An 18,486-nucleotide genomic window follows, 5' to 3' on the forward strand; every position below is an offset into this window, starting at 1 on the left:
CCCTAGTTATAGGATCCGCCAGGACTCTAGTCCCAGCACTGGCCAAGTGAAGCCCGTCCCAACGGAACAGCTCCCTCCTGCCCCAGTACTGGTGCCAGTGTCCCAGGAAGCAAAACCCATTTCTCCCACACCAGTCTCTGAGCCACGCATTTAACTCTCTAATTTTATTTGTCCTAGCCAAATTCGCTCGTGGCTCAGGTAATAATCCAGAGATTATTACCCTTGTGGTTCTGCTTTTTAATTTGGCCCCTAGCTGCTCAAACTCCCTCAGCAGAACCTCCTTCCTTGTCCTATCTATGTCGTTGGTACCAACATGGACCACGACAACTGGATCCTCCCCCTCCCACTCCAAGTTTCTCTCCAGTCCAGAGGAGATGTCCTTAACCCTGGCACCGGGTAGGCAACACAGCCTACGGGACTCTCGCTCTCGGCTGCAAAGAACTCTATCTATCCCCCTAACGATACTATCCCCTACCACTACAACATTTCTTTTAACTCCCCCCACTTGAATGGCCCCCCACTCCACGGTGCTGTGGCCAGGTTGCTCATCCTCCCCACAGTCCCTGTTCCCATCCTCACAGGGAGTAAGAGCCTCGAACCTGTTGGACAAGTGCAAGGGCTGCGGCTCCTCCAACACTACCTCCTGGATCCCCGTACCTGCCTCACTTCTAGTCACACTATCCTGACCCTGGCCACGGACTACATCTGAATTAATTAATCTAATTGGTGTGACTACCTCGTGATACACAGAGTCCAGGTAACTCTCCCCCTCCCTGATGTGTCTCAGCGTTAGAAGCTCGGACTCCAGCTCTTCAACACGGAGCCGGAATTCCTCGAGCAGCCAACACTTACTGCAAATGTGATCACCATGATCATCAATGGTGTCCACCAGCTCCCACATATTCTGTGTCCAGGGATCGCCCGGTGACCTAGGATTGCTCAAGTCCTGGGATATTCCTGTGTCCTGGGATCTTCCCGTGTCCTGGGATCTCCCCATGTCCTGGTATCTCTCCCTATGTCTCCCTACCCCAATCCATCATTACTCTTTGACCTTCCGACTCTCCTTCCCCCGTCCTAGGCTCGACTCCCTCTTAGATAAGCCCACAGCTTCCCTCTGTGCCTCCCTTAGCATCCTACGAAGGGCCCATCGAGGCACTCGTCGCTGCCGCCTTACGAGCAGCAACCCCAACTAGCCCCTTCCTGCTCTCTCGCCAACCTTTCCGCCCAACGTGCCCACTGGGGGCTAATCTTGCCAAACCCCTCCCCATCCAACTCACCCCCCCCCCAGCACTGGCCCTGTGGACGCTGGCAGTGGGTCAGCCATCACCGACCCTCTCTGTATCTCCCTCCAGAATGTCTGTTCACTTGCGAACAAGACCCTTGCCATCCATGAGTTTATCGTTGAAGATTGCATCGACATCATGGCTCTGATGGAAACTTGGTTGAGGGGTGATGACACTTTACCCTTAAATGAAGCCTCCCCACCTGGCTATACCTTCCACCGCTTGCCCCACTCAGGCCGCCGTGGTGGCGGTGTGGCCCTCATCACCAAATCACACCTTGGTCTGTCCCCCTTCTCCTCTGGCACTTTCTCCTCCTTTGAGCATCTCACCTTATTCCACACCTCTCACTTAAAATTCTCGTTCTCTACCACCCACCCAAGTACCATAACAATGTTATTACTGAGATATCTTCACTGCTTTCCTCCCTCAGCCTCTGCACCGAACGACTTCTCATCCTCGGTGATTTCAATCTCCATCTTAATTCATCATGCTCGCTCTCCTCTGAGTTCACGAGCCTCCTATCCTCCCTTAATCTCTCCCTCCATGTAAACTCCCCAACCCATATTCACGGCCACCCCTCGACCTTGCCATCTCTCGTGGCCTCGTTACTCTCATTGTGTTAATCGCAGATAAGGCCATCTCTGACCACTTCCTCGTATCGCTCTCCACCCACATCCCCTTCCACCCACCCGCCCCCTGCCCATCCCCCCAACCCTACTTCCTTCTGTGTCCACCCCTGGAAAAAACTCTCTCCCAACTCTCTTACAACTGCACTTATGAAATCCCAACTGTCCAGCCTCTGGCCCTCCATTCACCATGACATTTCTGCAGCTACCGATCTGCTGAACCACACCCTCACCACCACCTTTGATGCCCTAGTCCCTATTAAAACAATTACCCTCTCTCACCCTGGCCGTTCCCCATGGTACGGCCCTCATCTTCGCTCCCTCAAGTCCAAGGGACGCAGACTTGAACGGATATGGCGGACAACTGGTTTAGCCATTCACCGCCAGATCTGGCTGGACCACATAAAGCACTATCGGGTCCTGCGCTCATCTGCCAAAATTGCTCACTATTCCAGAATCATTCTGGAATGCAAAGATAAACCCCAGCTCCTATTCTCTACTGCTAACCGTCTTCTTAAACCCCTCTCCCCTGTCTCCTCCACCCTCACCTCCGATAACAAATGTGAGGAGCTCATGGACTTCTTTGTCTCTAAGATTGAGACCATCTGTTCAGCTGCCGCTGCCACTTCCTTCCTTCCCCTACCCCACCGGGCCAAACTTCCTCTAAGGTTCCCCCTGCCCTAGCCCTGAACTCACATCTTTCTCCAGTTTCTCTCCAATCTCCCCTCATGACCTCTCTACGCTCATCTTGTCCATGAGACCCACCTCCTGCTCCCTCGACCCTATTCCCACCAAACTGCTGACCACCCAACTTCCTTTTCTGGCTCCCATGTTAGCTGATATTGTTGACGGTTCTCTCTCCTCAGGTACTGCCCCCCTCTCCCTCAAATCTGCCGTCATCACCCCTCTCCTCAAAAAAAACGCTTGATCCCACCGTCCTTGCAAACTACCGCCCCATCTCCAACCTCCCTTTCCGCTCCAAAGTCCTTGAACGTGTTGTCGCCTCCCAAATCCGAGCCCATCTTTCCTGCAATTCCATGTTTGAATCCCTCCAATCAGGTTTCCACCCTGCCACAGTACCGAAATGGCTCTCATCAAAGTCACAAGTGACATCCTTTGTGACTGTGACAAAGGTAAACTACCCCTCCTCGTCCTTCTTGACCTGTCTGCAGCCTTTGACACGGTGACCACTCCATCCTTCTCCAACGCCTCTCCACCGTCGTCCAGCTGGGTGGGACTGCACTCGCCTAGTTCCATTCTTATCTATCTAATCGTAGCCAGAGAATCACCTGCAATGGCTTCTCTTCCCACTCCTGCATCATTACCTCTGGTGTCCCCCGAGGATCTATCCTTGGCCCCCTCCTATTTCTCATCTACATGTTGCCCCTTGGCGACATCATCCGAAAAGACAGCGTCAGTTTCCACATGTAAACTGACATGTAAACCCACAGCCCCGAGACCGGAGAAGCAGCGGACCTGCGCGGGAGCAGCCCGAGGCGGGAGAGCTTAAAGGCTTGAGAGGGAGCAGTCAGAGGCACCGAGGCCCACAGCCCCGAGACCGGAGAAGCAGCGGACCTGCGCGGGAGCAGCCCGAGGCGGGAGAGCTTAAAGGCTTGAGAGGGAGCAGTCAGAGGCACCGAGGCCCACAGCCCCGAGACCGGAGAAGCAGCGGACCTGCGCGGGAGCAGCCCGAGGCGGGAGAGCTTAAAGGCTTGAGAGGGAGCAGTCAGAGGCATACCAATCCAGGTTCCAGGAGAGAGGTAAAAAGTAGTCCAAGTGTGACGTCAGCAGGTAGCAGGTAAGTGATTGGTTGGTGAGTATTTCTCTCTTTTCAATACAAGCTTGAATTCTGTGGTGTTAAATTTCTGTGGTGTAGTGGGGACAGTTGGTAAATAAAGCGCCCTAGAGTATACCTGTAACTGGGGTATTGAATAAATTTTTAAATTAATTAAAGGAGTAAGTCATGGCAGGAGAGCTCAGATCCGTGTTCTGCTCCTCTTGCTCCATGTGGGAAGTCAGGGATGCTGCCAGTGTCCCTGGCGACCATGTGTGCGGGAAATGCATCCAGCTGCAGCTACTTGTAGACCGCATTGTGGCGCTCGAGCTGCGGGTGGATGAATTTTGGAGCATGCGCGATGCTGAGAGGCTCGTGGATAGCACGTTTAGCGAGTTGTTCACGCCTCAGGGTAGGGCAGCACAGGGGGTGACCATCAGGCGGAGCAACAAAGGCAGGCAGGTAGTGCAGGGAACCCCTGCGGACATCCCCCTTTCAAATAAGTATACTGCTTTGGATACTGTTGAGGGGGATGACTCACCAGGGGAAGGCAGCAGCAGCCAACTTCCTGGCACTGGGGGTGCTCCTGCTGCCCAGGAAGGGGGGAAAAAGAGTGGGAGAGCAATAGTGGTAGGGGATTCTATAGTAAGGGGAACAGATAGGCGTTTCTGTGGCCGTAGACGTGAATCCAGGATGGTTTGTTGCCTCCCTGGTGCCAGGGTCAAGGATGTCACTGAGCGGCTGCAGGGCATTCTGGAGGGGGAGGGTGAACAGCCAGTGGTCGTGGTCCACATTGGTACCAACGACATAGGTAAAAAGAGGGATGAGGTCCTGCAGCAAGAATTTAGGGAGCTAGGTGAAGGATTAAGGAGCAGGACCTCAAGGGTTGTAATCTTTGGATTACTCCCGGTGCCACGTGCTAGTGAGTATAGGAATAGGAAGATAGAACAGATGAATGCGTGGCTAAAGGGATGGTGCAGGAGGGAGGGCTTTAGTTTCCTGGATCACTGGGTCTGCTTCTGGAAAAGGTGGGACTTGTACAAGTCGGACGGTTTACACCTGAACCAGAGGGGAACCAATATCCTTGCGGGGAGGTTTGCTAGCACTGCTGGGGGGGGTTTAAACTAACTTGGCAGGGGGATGGGGTACAGAGTGGAGCTATAGTAGGGGGTGATTTACAGCCAAATACAGAGGGAAAAACAAGTCAGCTGGGAAGGCAGAGCAAATATGTGAAGGCAAAAGAGAATATGGCAGGGCTGGAAGGCATTTATTTTAATGCAAGGAGTCTTGCAAATAAGGTGGATGAACTGAAGTTGTTGTTGAACACATGGGAGTACGATATTGTTGCTATCACGGAGACATGGTTGAGGGAGGGTCAGGACTGGCAGCTCAATATTCCGGGGTATAGAATCTTCAGGAGAGACAGAGGGGGGTGTAAAAGGGGAGGGGGTGTTGCAATATTAATTAAGGAGTCAATTACTGCTGTAAGGAGGGATGATATATTAGCGGGTTCCTCTAATGAGGCCATATGGGTAGAACTTAAAAACAAAAAGGGGGCAAGCACTTTGCTGGGAGTGTACTATAGGCCCCCAAACAGTCAGGGGGAGATAGAGGAACAGATATGTAGGCAAATCTCAGAAAACTGCGAAAATAATAGGGTAATAATAGTGGGGGATTTCAACTTCCCCAATATAAATTGGGATAGTCAGAGTGTGAAAGGCTTAGAGGGTGCAGAATTCTTAAAGTGCATCCAGGAGAGCTTTTTGAGCCAACATGTAGAAAGTCCTACAAGAGAGGGGGCGGTACTGGACCTAATTCTAGGGAATGTAGCCGGGCAAGTGGTGGAAGTGTCAGTAGGAGAGCATTTTGGCGACAGTGACCATAATTCGGTGAGATTTAAGGTGGTCATAGAAAAGGACAAAGACGGCCCGGAAATAAGGGTTCTAAATTGGGGGAAGGCCGATTTTAATATGATAAGGCAGGATCTGGCCAAAGTGGACTGGGAGCAGCTACATATAGGAAAATCCACATCAAAACAGTGGGAGACTTTCAGAAGGGAAATAGAGAGAGTACAACACCAACATGTTCCTGTAAAGGTCAAGGGTGGGACCAACAAGCAAAGGGAACCTTGGATGACAAGGGATATACAAAAATGCATTAGGAATAAAAGGGGGGCTTTTGGCAGTTACAAAAGACTAAAGACGGAAGAAGCCCTAGAGGAGTATAAAAAGTGCAGGGGTGTACTTAAAAAAGAAATTAGGAGGGCGAGGAGGGGCCATGAAATAACACTGGCGAGCAAAATAAAGGAAAATCCTAAGATGTTTTATAAGTATATTAAGGGCAAGAGGATAACCAGGGAAAGGGTAGGGCCCATTAGGGACCAAAGTGGCAATCTGTGTGTAGAGCCAGATGAGGTAGGCGGGGTTTTAAATGAATTTTTTGCATCTGTGTTCACTATGGAGAAAGACGATGCAGACATAGAAATCGGGCAAGGGGACTGTGACATACTTGAACATATTAGCATAGAGAGGGAGGAGGTGCTAGCGGTTTTAGCAGGCCAAAAAGTGGATAAATCCCCAGGCCCGGACGAGATGTATCCCAGGCTGCTGTGGGAGGCAAAGGAGGAGATTGCAGGGGCTCTGACACAAATTTTCAGAACCTCTCTGGCCACAGGGGATGTACCAGAGGACTGGAGAACAGCTAACGTAGTACCATTATTCAAGAAGGGTAGCAGGGATAAACCAGGGAATTACAGGCCAGTGAGCCTAACATCTGTGGTAGGGAAATTATTGGAAAAAATTCTGAGGGACAAAATTAGTCTCCACTTGGAGAGGCAAGGATTAATCGGGGATAGTCAGCATGGCTTTGTCAAGGGTAAATCATGTCTGACAAATCTGATTGAATTTTTTGAGGGGGTGACTAGGTGTGTGGATGAGGGAAATGCTGTGGATGTGGTTTACATGGACTTCAGCAAAGCTTTTGACAAAGTCCCGCATAGGAGACTGGTCAAGAAGGTAAGAGCCCATGGGATCCAGGGTGCCTTGGCGCGTTGGATCCTAAACTGGCTGAGTGGCAGGAGGCAGAGGGTGATGGTCGAAGGTTGCTTTTGTGACTGGAAGCCTGTGTCCAGTGGGGTACCTCAGGGATCGGTGCTGGGTCCCTTGTTGTTTGTGATCTACATAAATGATTTGGATGAGAATGTAAAAGGTATGATCAGCAAGTTCGCAGATGACACGAAAATTGGTGGGGTGGTAAATTGCGAGGAGGAAAGCCTCAGGCTACAGGACGATACAAACGGGTTGGTCAGATGGGCGGAAAAGTGGCAAATGGAATTTAACCCTGAAAAGTGCGAGTTGATGCATTTTGGACGGACAAATAAGGCAAGGGAATACACAATGAGTGGTAGGACCCTAGGAAGTACAGAGGGTCAGAGGGACCTTGGTGTACATGTACATAGATCCCTGAAGGCAGCGGAACAGGTAGATAAGGTGGTTAAAAAGGCATATGGGATACTTGCCTTCATTAGCCGAGGCATAGAATATAAGAGCAGGGAGGTTATGATGGAGCTGTACAAAACGCTGGTGAGGCCACAGCTGGAGTACTGTGTGCAGTTCTGGTCGCCTCACTATAGGAAGGATGTGATTGCTTTGGAGAGGGTGCAAAGAAGATTCACCAGGATGTTACCTGGGATGGAGCGCCTCAGCTATGAGGAGAGGCTGGACAGGCTGGGGTTGTTTTCCTTGGAGCAAAGAAGGCTGAGGGGGGACCTGATTGAGGTGTACAAAATGATGAGGGGCATAGATAGGGTAGACAAAGAGGAACTTTTCCCCTTAGTAGGGGGGTCAATAACAAGGGGGCATAGATTCAGGGTAAGGGGCAGGAGATTTAGAGGGGATTTGAGGAGGAACTTCTTCACCCAGAGGGTGGTTGGAATGTGGAACTCAATGCCTGAAAGGGTGGTAGAGGCAGGAACCCTCACAACATTCAAGAAGCATTTGGATGAGCACTTGAAATGCCATTGCATACAAGGCTATGGACCAAATGCTGGAAAATGGGATTAGACTGGACAGGGATGGATGGGCGGCGCAGACACGATGGGCCGAAGGGCCTCTTTCTGTGCTGTAAAACTCTATGACTCTATGTACGCTGACCACACCCAGCTCTACCTCACTACCACTTCTCTCAACCCCTCCACTGTCTCTAAATTGTCAGACTGCTTGTCCGACATCCAGTTCTGGATGAGCAGAAACTTTCTCCAATTAAATATTGGGAAGACCGAAGCCATTGTTTTCGGTCCCCACCACAAACTCCGTTCCCGAGCCACTGACTCCATCCCTCTCCCTAACATCTGTCTGAGGCTGAACCACACTGTTCGCAACCTGGGTGTCATATTTGACCCTGAAATGAGCTTCCGACCACATATCCACGGCATAACTAAAACCGCCTATTTTCGCCCGTCTCCGCCCCTGCCTCAGCTCATCTGCTGCTGAAACCCTCATCCATGCCTTTGTTACCTCCAGACTCGACTATTCCAACGCACTCCTGGCCGGCCTCCCACATTCCACCCTACATAAAATTGAGGTCATCCAAAACTCGGCTGCCCGAGTCCTAACTCACACCAAGTCCCGTTCGCCCATCACCCCTGTGCTCACTGACCTACACTGGTTCCCGGTTAAGCAACAATCGATTTCAAAATTCTCATCCCTGTTTTCAAATCCCTCCATGGCCTCGCTCCTCCCTATCTCTGTAACCTCCTTCAGTCCCACAACCCTCGAGATATCTGCGCTCCTCTAATTCGGCCCTCTTGAGCATCCCTGATTATAATCGCTCCACCATTGGTGGTCGTGCCTTCTGTTGCCGAGGCCCTAAGCTCTGGAATTCCCTGCCTAAACCTCTCCGGCTCTCTACCGCTCTCCTCCTTTAAGACCCTCCTCAAAACCTACCTCTTTGACCAAGCCTTAGCTCACCTGCCCGAATTTCTCCTGATGTGACTCGGTGCCTCATTAGATGCTCACAGTTCAGATTCCTGGGCTGCACCACCACACTGCCCTCTGGTGGGCAAAGAGGGACACAGCTGGAGCTGTGAACAGGGCGAGACCGTGAGTACAGACACAAGGCACAAGACAGACTCATTATTGTGAAGTAACATCATTACCACAGGCAGGGGTAATCGGGGAAGGGGGAGCGGAGAGGTGGGGGAGTGGGACGGGGAGGGGGAGCAGCCTGAACTAGCAACTATTTAAAACAAACAACAAAGTATTGGTAATTGAAGGTTGGAGACTGCCCCTGAATTTGAAGCAAAAATACAAAGTTGAAAACAAACAGGAGCAAGCTGGGCTGTGATGCCACTGATAGTTGAATAGCCTGCTGACTCTCCACGACTCGGCTTACACATGAGAAATGGCCACCTGGCTGAGTAACCTGCGAGAAATCAGCGCCTTGAGGAGATTAGAGAAAGGGAGACAAAGTGCAGATTATATTGGGCTGGATTTTGCTGGAGCTGGACATCTCGCGGCCTGCCCCGTCAGTTAGACTTTTTCCTGCACCCTTTAGCGCAAAATGTTTTGCACCGAAACTTGCTGGAAGTGTGAGCTGGTAACGAGGGCAACCGGGCACCTGGGATCTCGGTGAACGACAGGACCAACAGTCTATCTCCTTAACCAATGAGATTAATGGGTTGAGAAAGAAACAGGAACGATGGGGAAAGAAATCGGGTGAATTAGAGTCAATCAGGTACAGAAATAAAAAATAAAGTGAGGGAAAGAAAGACTGGATTGAGAGAGAGGAAAAAAAAGATACAGAAATGAAAAGTAAGAAAAAAAAACCCAAAATTAAAAGTTTGACATTTTTTAAATCTCCAACAACAATTGACTACATGCAGGAATGAGATTGAGCACTTTAAATTGTTCCCATTCTTTTTGCCATTGTTTAAAAAGGGAGAACGGGATAGACTGAGTAATTACAGGCCAGTCAGCCTAACCTTGGTGGTGGGAAAATTATTGGAAAAAATTCTGAGTGACAGTATATTTAGAAAGTCACGGACTAATCAAGGACAGTCAGCATGGATTTGTTAAGGGAAGGTCGTGTCTGACTAATTTGATTGAATCTTTTGAGGTGGTAACGAGGAGGGTTGATGAGGGTAATGTGTTTGATGTAGTCTATATGGACTTTAGCAAGGCTTTTGACAAGGTCCCACATGGCAGGTTGGTCAAAAAAGTAAAAGCCCATGGGATCCAAGGGAGAGTGGCAAGTTGGATCCAAAATTGGCTCAGTGGCAGGAAGCATAAAGGTAGTGGTCAAAGAGTGTTTTTGTGACTGGAAGGCTGTTTCCAGTGGGGTTCTGCAGGGCTCAGTACTAGATCCCTTACTTTTTGTGGTATACATCAATGATTTGGACTTCAGTGTAGGGGGCATGATTAAGAAGTTTGCAGATGATACAAAAAATGGCCGTGTGGTTGATAGTGAGGAAGAAAGCTGCAGACTGCAGGAAGATATCAATGGACTGGTCAGGTGGGCAGAACAGTGGCAAATGGAATTTAATCCGGAGAAGTGTGAGGTGATGCATTTGGGGAGGGTTAACAAGGAAAGGGAATACACATTAAATGGTAGGACACTGAGAAATGTAGAGGAACAGAGGGAACTTGCATGGTCACAGATCCCTGAAGGTAGCAGGCCAGGTAGATAAGGTGGTTAAGGCGGCACACGGGATACTTGCCTTTATTAGCCGAGGCACAGAATGGCCTGCTTCTGAGCTGTAAATTTCTATGATTCTGGGCCAGAGAGGTTGATTGACATTGCATTAACAATTAACACCTCGTTAAACAGGTACTTGCGCTATTAAGCTCCAGCTCTAACTTTCTGCGATGAGTTTAATGGGCAATTAATGTGTAAATCCAGCAGGTTCATAAAAATAAAGGAAGCTAAAGTCGAGATACCATTTGGACTTTAATATCCCAAAGCTTGGCATTGCCTAACCAATATCTGTTGTTTTATCTCATAGTCTCTCCCATTCTTTTCAATCTATAAACTCGGTGTTCTGATCTAGGCTCAATAACAAGACAATCATTTCTACACTGAACTGGTATCATTCAGTTGTATGTGGAGGATCAAAGAATGAGGAAGAATTCTGATTCCCTGTTGAGATATTCCTCATTCTTTCAATGTAGCTCACCTTCCCCGTGCAAAGCTCTATCTGTCCACCTGCTTCTTGGTTCCCTGTCTCACCTGCGGCATTCGAAAAACTTCCCTTTCTGTGTTTCACTCCATGCTGCATCACTTGGCCTTGCTGAAGGCTCTCTTTTCAAAAGACATGAGATCCCCTTCCCGACCGAGGCCTTTATACACAGCAGAGAAAGGGCACGTGATAGTCACAGGCTCCCCGCAACAAGACTCTTTGTGCAGGACAGCACCGTGCTGAAACAGTCAGTATCAGTCGTGGTTAGCATCTTCACCTCTGAGTCAGAAGGACGTGGGTTCAAGTCCCACTCCAGAGAATTGAGCACAAAAGTCTGGGCCGACACTCCAGTGTAGTACGAAGGGAACGCTGAGCTGCCGGGCCCCGTCTGCTCTCTCAGGTGGATGTAAAAGATCCCATGGCACTATTTCAAAGAAGAGCAGGGGAATTCTCCCCGGTGTCCTGGCCAATATTTATCCCTCAATTAACATCACAAAAAACAGATTATCTGGTCAATGTCACATTGCTGCTTGTGGGAGCTTGCTGTGCGCAAATTGGCTACTGCATTTCCTACTATTACAACACTTCAAAAAAAAAGTACTTCATTGGCTGTAAAGCACTTGGGGATGTGAAAGGTGCTATAGAAATGCCTTTCTTTCTGTCTCCCCATGGTGAAGGGTAAAGTCTAACAGCGTAGGACAGCCCCATGGTGTCAGGTAGTAATAAGGAGATGACACCATAATTTTATAGGCTGGTGATTGAAGAGCTGGGGGAGAGTCAGTTTAGATGACAGCAGGTAGGTAATCTGACATCAATTCTGTCTCCTTCCATCTCATTGAAACTTATAAAATTCTAACAGGACTAGACAGACTAGATGCAGGAAGGATGTTCCCGATGGCGGGGAGTCCAGAACCAAGGGTCACAGTCTAAGGATAAGGGGTAAGCCATTTAGGAAAGAAATGAGGAGGAATTTCTTCACCCAGAGAGTGGTGAACCTGTGGAATTCTCTACCACAGAAGGCAGTAGAGGCCAATTCATTAAATATATTCAAGAAGGAGTTGGATATATTTCTTAAGGCTAAAGGGATCAAGGGATATGGGGAGAAAGCAGGGACAGGGTACTGAGTTTGGATGATCAGCCATGATCTCATTAAATGGCGGAGCAGGCTCGAGGGGCCGAATGGCCTACTCCTGCTCCTATCTTCTATGTTTCTATGTTTCTGTGTTTAATACTCAGCAGCTCTGACAACTGGACTTGCGGGCATTGGGCCGAGAGGTTTAATCCCGGGACAATCTGTCCCACTTGCCTCAACCATGAGCAACGTCCAAAGCGACAGGGACATTGCAGGGAAGATTTTCCCCCCATTTCTCTTCCTTCTGAAGGTGCTGACCCACAGTGCAAGGGGCCCTCTGGTAACCCCCCCCCATGTGGTATTCTTCATCTGGGAGTACAGACAAGGAATGATAGCAGGCTGATCCACCACAGGGGCCTTCACAGGCGTGCCCGATCCTAGCGCACACGAAGATGCGATTAACCGGCAGTGATCATGATCACCCTCTGCTCTGATGCAATCCAGGGTCAAATTGCCTGTCATTCTCTGATAGCGTTTGCCATCTCGGTACGTTTGACAGTGCAGCCCAGATCGTGAAGGGAAAAACGCTCTTTGGATTGATTTAACTACAAGGTTTATCCTGCGGGATCCTCTCCGTCTTTGAGAAGCACAAGAACGTCCCATTCCACACGGAGGGCATATACCCATTGTACACATCCGAACATAGGAATAGGAGGAGGCCATTCAGCCCTTCGATTCTGTTCCACCATTCAATGGGATCATGGCTGATCTGCGACCTAACTCCACAAACCCGCCTTTGGCCCACATCCCTTAATACCGTTGGTTAACAAAAATCTGTCAATCTCAGCTTTAAAATTAACAATTGATCTAGTATTAATTGTCGTTTGCAGAAGAGAGTTCCAAACTTGTGCCATCCTTTGTGTGTAGAAGTGTTTCTTAATTTTACTTCTGAAAGGTCTGGCTCTAATTTTTAGGCGGTTCAGTGAAGGTTCACTCGGTTGATTCCAGAGATGAGGGGGTTGACGTATGAGGAAAGGTTGAATAGGTTGGGACTCTACTCATTGGAGTTCAGAAGAATGAGAGGCAATCTTATCGAAACATATAAGATTGTGAGGGGGCTTGATCGGGTGGATGCGGTGAGGATGTTTCCACTGATGGGTGAGACTAGAACTAGGGGGCATAATCTAAGAATAAGGGGCTGCCCTTTCAAAACTGAGATGAGGAGAAACTTCTTCACTCAGAGGGTAGTAAATCTATGGAATTTGCTACCCCAGAGAGCTGCGGAAGCTGCAACATTAAATAAATTTAAAACGGAGATAGACAGTTTCCTAGCAGATAAGGGAATTAGGGGTTACGGGGAGAGGGCAGGGAAGTGGACGTGAGTCTAGATTCGGATCAGCCATGATCCTATTGAATGGCGGAACAGGCCCAAGGGGCCGTATGGCCTACTCCTGCTCCTACTTCTTATGTTCTTATGTACTATGCCCCCTACACAGAGGGCATATACCCATTGTACACAGAGGGCATATACCCATTGTACACAGAGGGCATATACCCATTGTACACAGGGGGCATATACCCATTGTACACAGAGGGCATATACCCATTGTACACAGAGGGCATATACCCATTGTACACAGAGGGTATATACCCATTGTACACAGAGGGTATATACCCATTGTACACAGAGGGCATATACCTGTTGTACACAGAGGGCATATACCTGTTGTACACAGAGGGCATATACCCATTGTACACAGAGGGTATATACCCATTGTACACAGAGGGCATATACCCATTGTACACAGAGGGCATATACCCATTGTACACAGAGGGCATATACCTGTTGTACACAGAGGGCATATACCCATTGTACACAGAGGGCATATACCTGTTGTACACAGAGGGCATATACCCATTGTACACAGAGGGCATATACCTGTTGTACACAAAGGGCATATTCCTTTTCACTATGGACGTGCAATCCCTCTACACCTCCATCCCCCACCAGGATGGCCTGAGGGCGCTCCGCTTCTTCCTTGAACAGAGGCCCAACCAGTCCCCATCCACCACAACCCTCCTCCGCCTGGCTGAACTTGTTCTCACGTTGAACAACTTCTCCTTTAACTCCACTCACTTCCTCCAAATTAAAGGTGTTGCTATGGGAACCCGCATGGATCCCAGCTATGCCTGCCTTTTCATGGGATATGTCGAACATTCTTTGTTCCAGTCCTACTCAGATCCCCTCCCTCACCTCTTTATCCGGTACATTGATGACTGTATTGGTGCCGTTTCCTGCTCTCGCCCTGAACTGGATAATTTCATTCACTTTGCTTCCAATTTCCACCCTTCCCTCACCTTCACATGGTCCATCTCCGACTCTGCCCTTCCCTTCCTCGACTTCTCTGTCTCCATCTCTGGGGATAGGTTATTGACTAACATTCACTACAAGCCCACTGACTCCCACAGCTACCTGGACTACACTTCCTCCCACCCCGCTTCCTGTAAGGACTCTATTCCATTCTCCCAGTTTCTCCATCTCCGCCGTGTCTGTTCTGACGATGCCACCTTCCACACCAGTGCTTCCGACATGTCTTCCTTTTTCCTCAACCGAGGATTCCCCTCTACTGTGGTTGACACGACCGTTGACCGTGTCCGTTCTATTTCCCGCACTTCTGCTCTCACCCCTTCCCCTCCCCTCCCAGAACCACGATAGGGTTCCCCTTGTCCTCACCTTTCACCCCACCAGCCTCCACATTCAACGGATTATCCTCCGCCATTTCTGCCACCTCCAGCGTGATCCCACCACCAAACACATCTTCCCCTCACCTCCCCTTTCAGCATTCCGAAGGGACCGCTCCCTCCGTGACACCCTGGTCCACTCCTCTATCACCCCCAGCACCCCTTCCCTGCCGCCCGGCACCTTCCCATGCAAGCGCAGGAGATAGAAACATAGAAACATAGAAGATAGTAGCAGGAGTAGGCCATTCGGCCCCTCGAGCCTGCTCCGCCATTCAACGAGATCATGGCTGATCATCCAAACTCAGTACCTTGACCCTGCCTTCTCTCCATATCCCTTGCTCCCTTTAGCCTTAAGAAATATATCTAACTCCTTCTTGAATATATTTAATGAATTGGCCTCAATGGCCGGGATTGAGGTCCTGGTCTTCAAACACTCTCTTCCTCAGGCGACCGAAGGCTGCACTGGCACACAGATGGCGCACTGGCACATTGGATACCCATTGGATACAGAGGGCATATACCCGTTGTACACAGAGGGCATATACCCATTGTACACAGAGGGCATATACCCATTGTACACAGAGGGCATATACCCATTGGATACAGAGGGCATATACCCATTGTGCAAAGAGGGCATATACACATTGTACACAGAGGGCATATACCCATTGTACACAGAGGGCATATACCCATTGGATACAGAGGGCATATACCCATTGTACACAGAGGGCATATACCCATTGTACACAGAGGGCATATACCCATTGCACACAGAGGGCATATACCCATTGGATACAGAGGGCATATACCCATTGTACACAGAGGGCATATACCCATTGTACACAGAGGGCATATACCCATTGTACACAGAGGGCATATACCCATTGGATACAGAGGGCATATACCCGTTGTACACAGAGGGCATATACCCATTGTACACAGAGGGCATATACCCATTGTACACAGAGGGCATATACCCATTGGATACAGAGGGCATATACCCATTGTACACAGAGGGCATATACCCATTGTACACAGAGGGCATATACCCATTGTACACAGAGGGCATATACCCATTGTACACAGAGGGCATATACCCATTGGATACAGAGGGCATATACCCATTGTACACAGAGGGCATATACCCATTGTACACAGAGGGCATATACCCATTGTACACAGAGGGCATATACCCATTGTACACAGAGGGCATATACCCATTGTACACAGAGGGCATATACCCATTGTACACAGAGGGCATATACCCATTGTACAGAGGGCATATACCCATTGGATACAGAGGGCATATACCCATTGTACACAGAGGGCATATACCCATTGTACACAGAGGGCATATACACATTGTACACAGAGGGCATATACCCATTGTACACAGAGGGCATATACCCATTGTACACAGAGGGCATATACCCATTGTACACAGAGGGCATATACCCATTGTACACAGAGGGCATATACCCATTGTACACAGAGGGCATATACCCATTGTACACAGAGGGCAAATACCCATTGTACACAGAGGGCATATACCCATTGTACACAGAGGGCATATACCCATTGGATACAGAGGGCATATACCCATTGTACACAGAGGGCATATACCCATTGTACACAGAGGGCATATACCCATTGTACACAGGGGGCATATACCCATTGTACACAGAGGGTATATACCCATTGTACACAGGGGGCATATACCCATTGTACACAGAGGGCATATACCCATTGTATACAGAGGGCATATACCCATTGTACACAGAGGGCATATACCCATTGTACACAGAGGGCATATACCCATTGTACACAGAGGGCATATACCCATTGTACACAGGGGGCATATACCCATTGTACACAGGGGGCATATACCCATTGTACACAGGGGGCATATACCCATTGTACACAGGGGGCATATACCCATTGTACACAGGGGGCATATACCCATTGTACACAGAGGGCATATACCCATTGTACACAGGGGGCATATACCCATTGTACACAGAGGGCATATACCCATTGTACACAGAGGGCATATACCCATTGTACACAGGGGGCATATACCCATTGTACACAGGGGGCATATACCCATTGTACACAGAGGGCATATACCCATTGTACACAGGGGGCATATACCCATTGTACACAGAGGGCATATACCCATTGTACACAGAGGGCATATACCCATTGTACACAGAGGCCATATACCGATTGTACACAGAGGGCATATACCCATTGTACACAGAGGGCATATACCCATTGTACACAGAGGCCATATACCCATTGTACACAGAGGGCATATAGCCATTGTACACAGAGGGCATATACCCATTGTACACAGAGGGCATATACCCATTGTACACAGAGGGCATATACCCATTGTACACAGAGGGCATATACCCATTGTACACAGAGGGCATATACCCATTGTACACAGAGGCCATATACCCATTGTACACAGAGGGCATATACCCATTGTACACAGGGGGCATTTACCCATTGTACACAGAGGGCATATACCCATTGTACACAGAGGCCATATACCCATTGTACACAGAGGGCATATACCCATTGTACACAGAGGGCATATACCCATTGTACACAGAGGGCCATATACCCATTGTACACAGAGGCCATATACCCATTGTACACAGAGGCCATATACCCATTGTACACAGAGGGCATATACCCATTGTACACAGAGGGCATATACCCATTGGATACAGAGGGCATATACCCATTGTACACAGAGGGCATATACCCATTGTACACAGAGGCCATATACCCATTGTACACAGAGGCCATATACCCATTGTACACAGAGGGCATATACCCATTGTACACAGGGGGCATATACCCATTGTACACAGAGGGCATATACCCATTGTACACAGAGGGCATATACCCATTGTACACAGAGGGCATATACCCATTGTACACAGAGGGCATATACCCATTGGATACAGAGGGCATATACCCATTGTACACAGAGGCCATATACCCATTGTACACAGAGGCCATATACCCATTGTACACAGGGGGCATATACCCATTGTACACAGAGGGCATATACCCATTGTACACAGAGGCCATATACCCATTGTACACAGAGGCCATATACCCATTGTACACAGGGGCCATATACCCATTGTACACAGAGGCCATATACCCATTGTACACAGAGGCCATATACCCATTGTACACAGGGGGCATATACCCATTGTACACAGGGGGCATATACCCATTGTACACAGAGGGCATATACCCATTGTACACAGAGGCCATATACCCATTGTACACAGGGGGCATATACCCATTGTACACAGAGGCCATATACCCATTGTACACAGAGGCCATATACCCATTGTACACAGAGGCCATATACCCATTGTACACAGGGGCCATATACCCATTGTACACAGAGGCCATATACCCATTGTACACAGGGGCCATATACCCATATACCCATTGTACACAGGGGCCATATACCCATATACCCATGACACAGGCTGAGAAGGAGTTTCCGTGGGTTACAATGTTCACAATGTTCACTGACGGTAATGAATTGACTTAAATCGCCACCTTTGCCAGTGTCCCATTTTTATGTGTAATTTTGACCTGGCCTGGAGCCCACATTGGGCCCAGGGATTGGGAATGATGCAAGTGGGAGAAGAGAAGCCAGGGCCTCTGGTATAGGGGCTCAGTGTTGATTCCCCAGCGATCGTTTTGTAAATCTATGTCATCTGGGTTTGAGGATGGTGGCTTTAGGAATCTGGTCACCCCAGCACAGCAGGCTCCCT

The sequence above is a fragment of the Somniosus microcephalus genome, chromosome 4, assembly GCF_052327205.1.
Source record: "Somniosus microcephalus isolate GS21.2 chromosome 4, FLI_Smic_1.0, whole genome shotgun sequence".
In the NCBI taxonomy this organism is placed as follows: domain Eukaryota; kingdom Metazoa; phylum Chordata; class Chondrichthyes; order Squaliformes; family Somniosidae; genus Somniosus; species Somniosus microcephalus.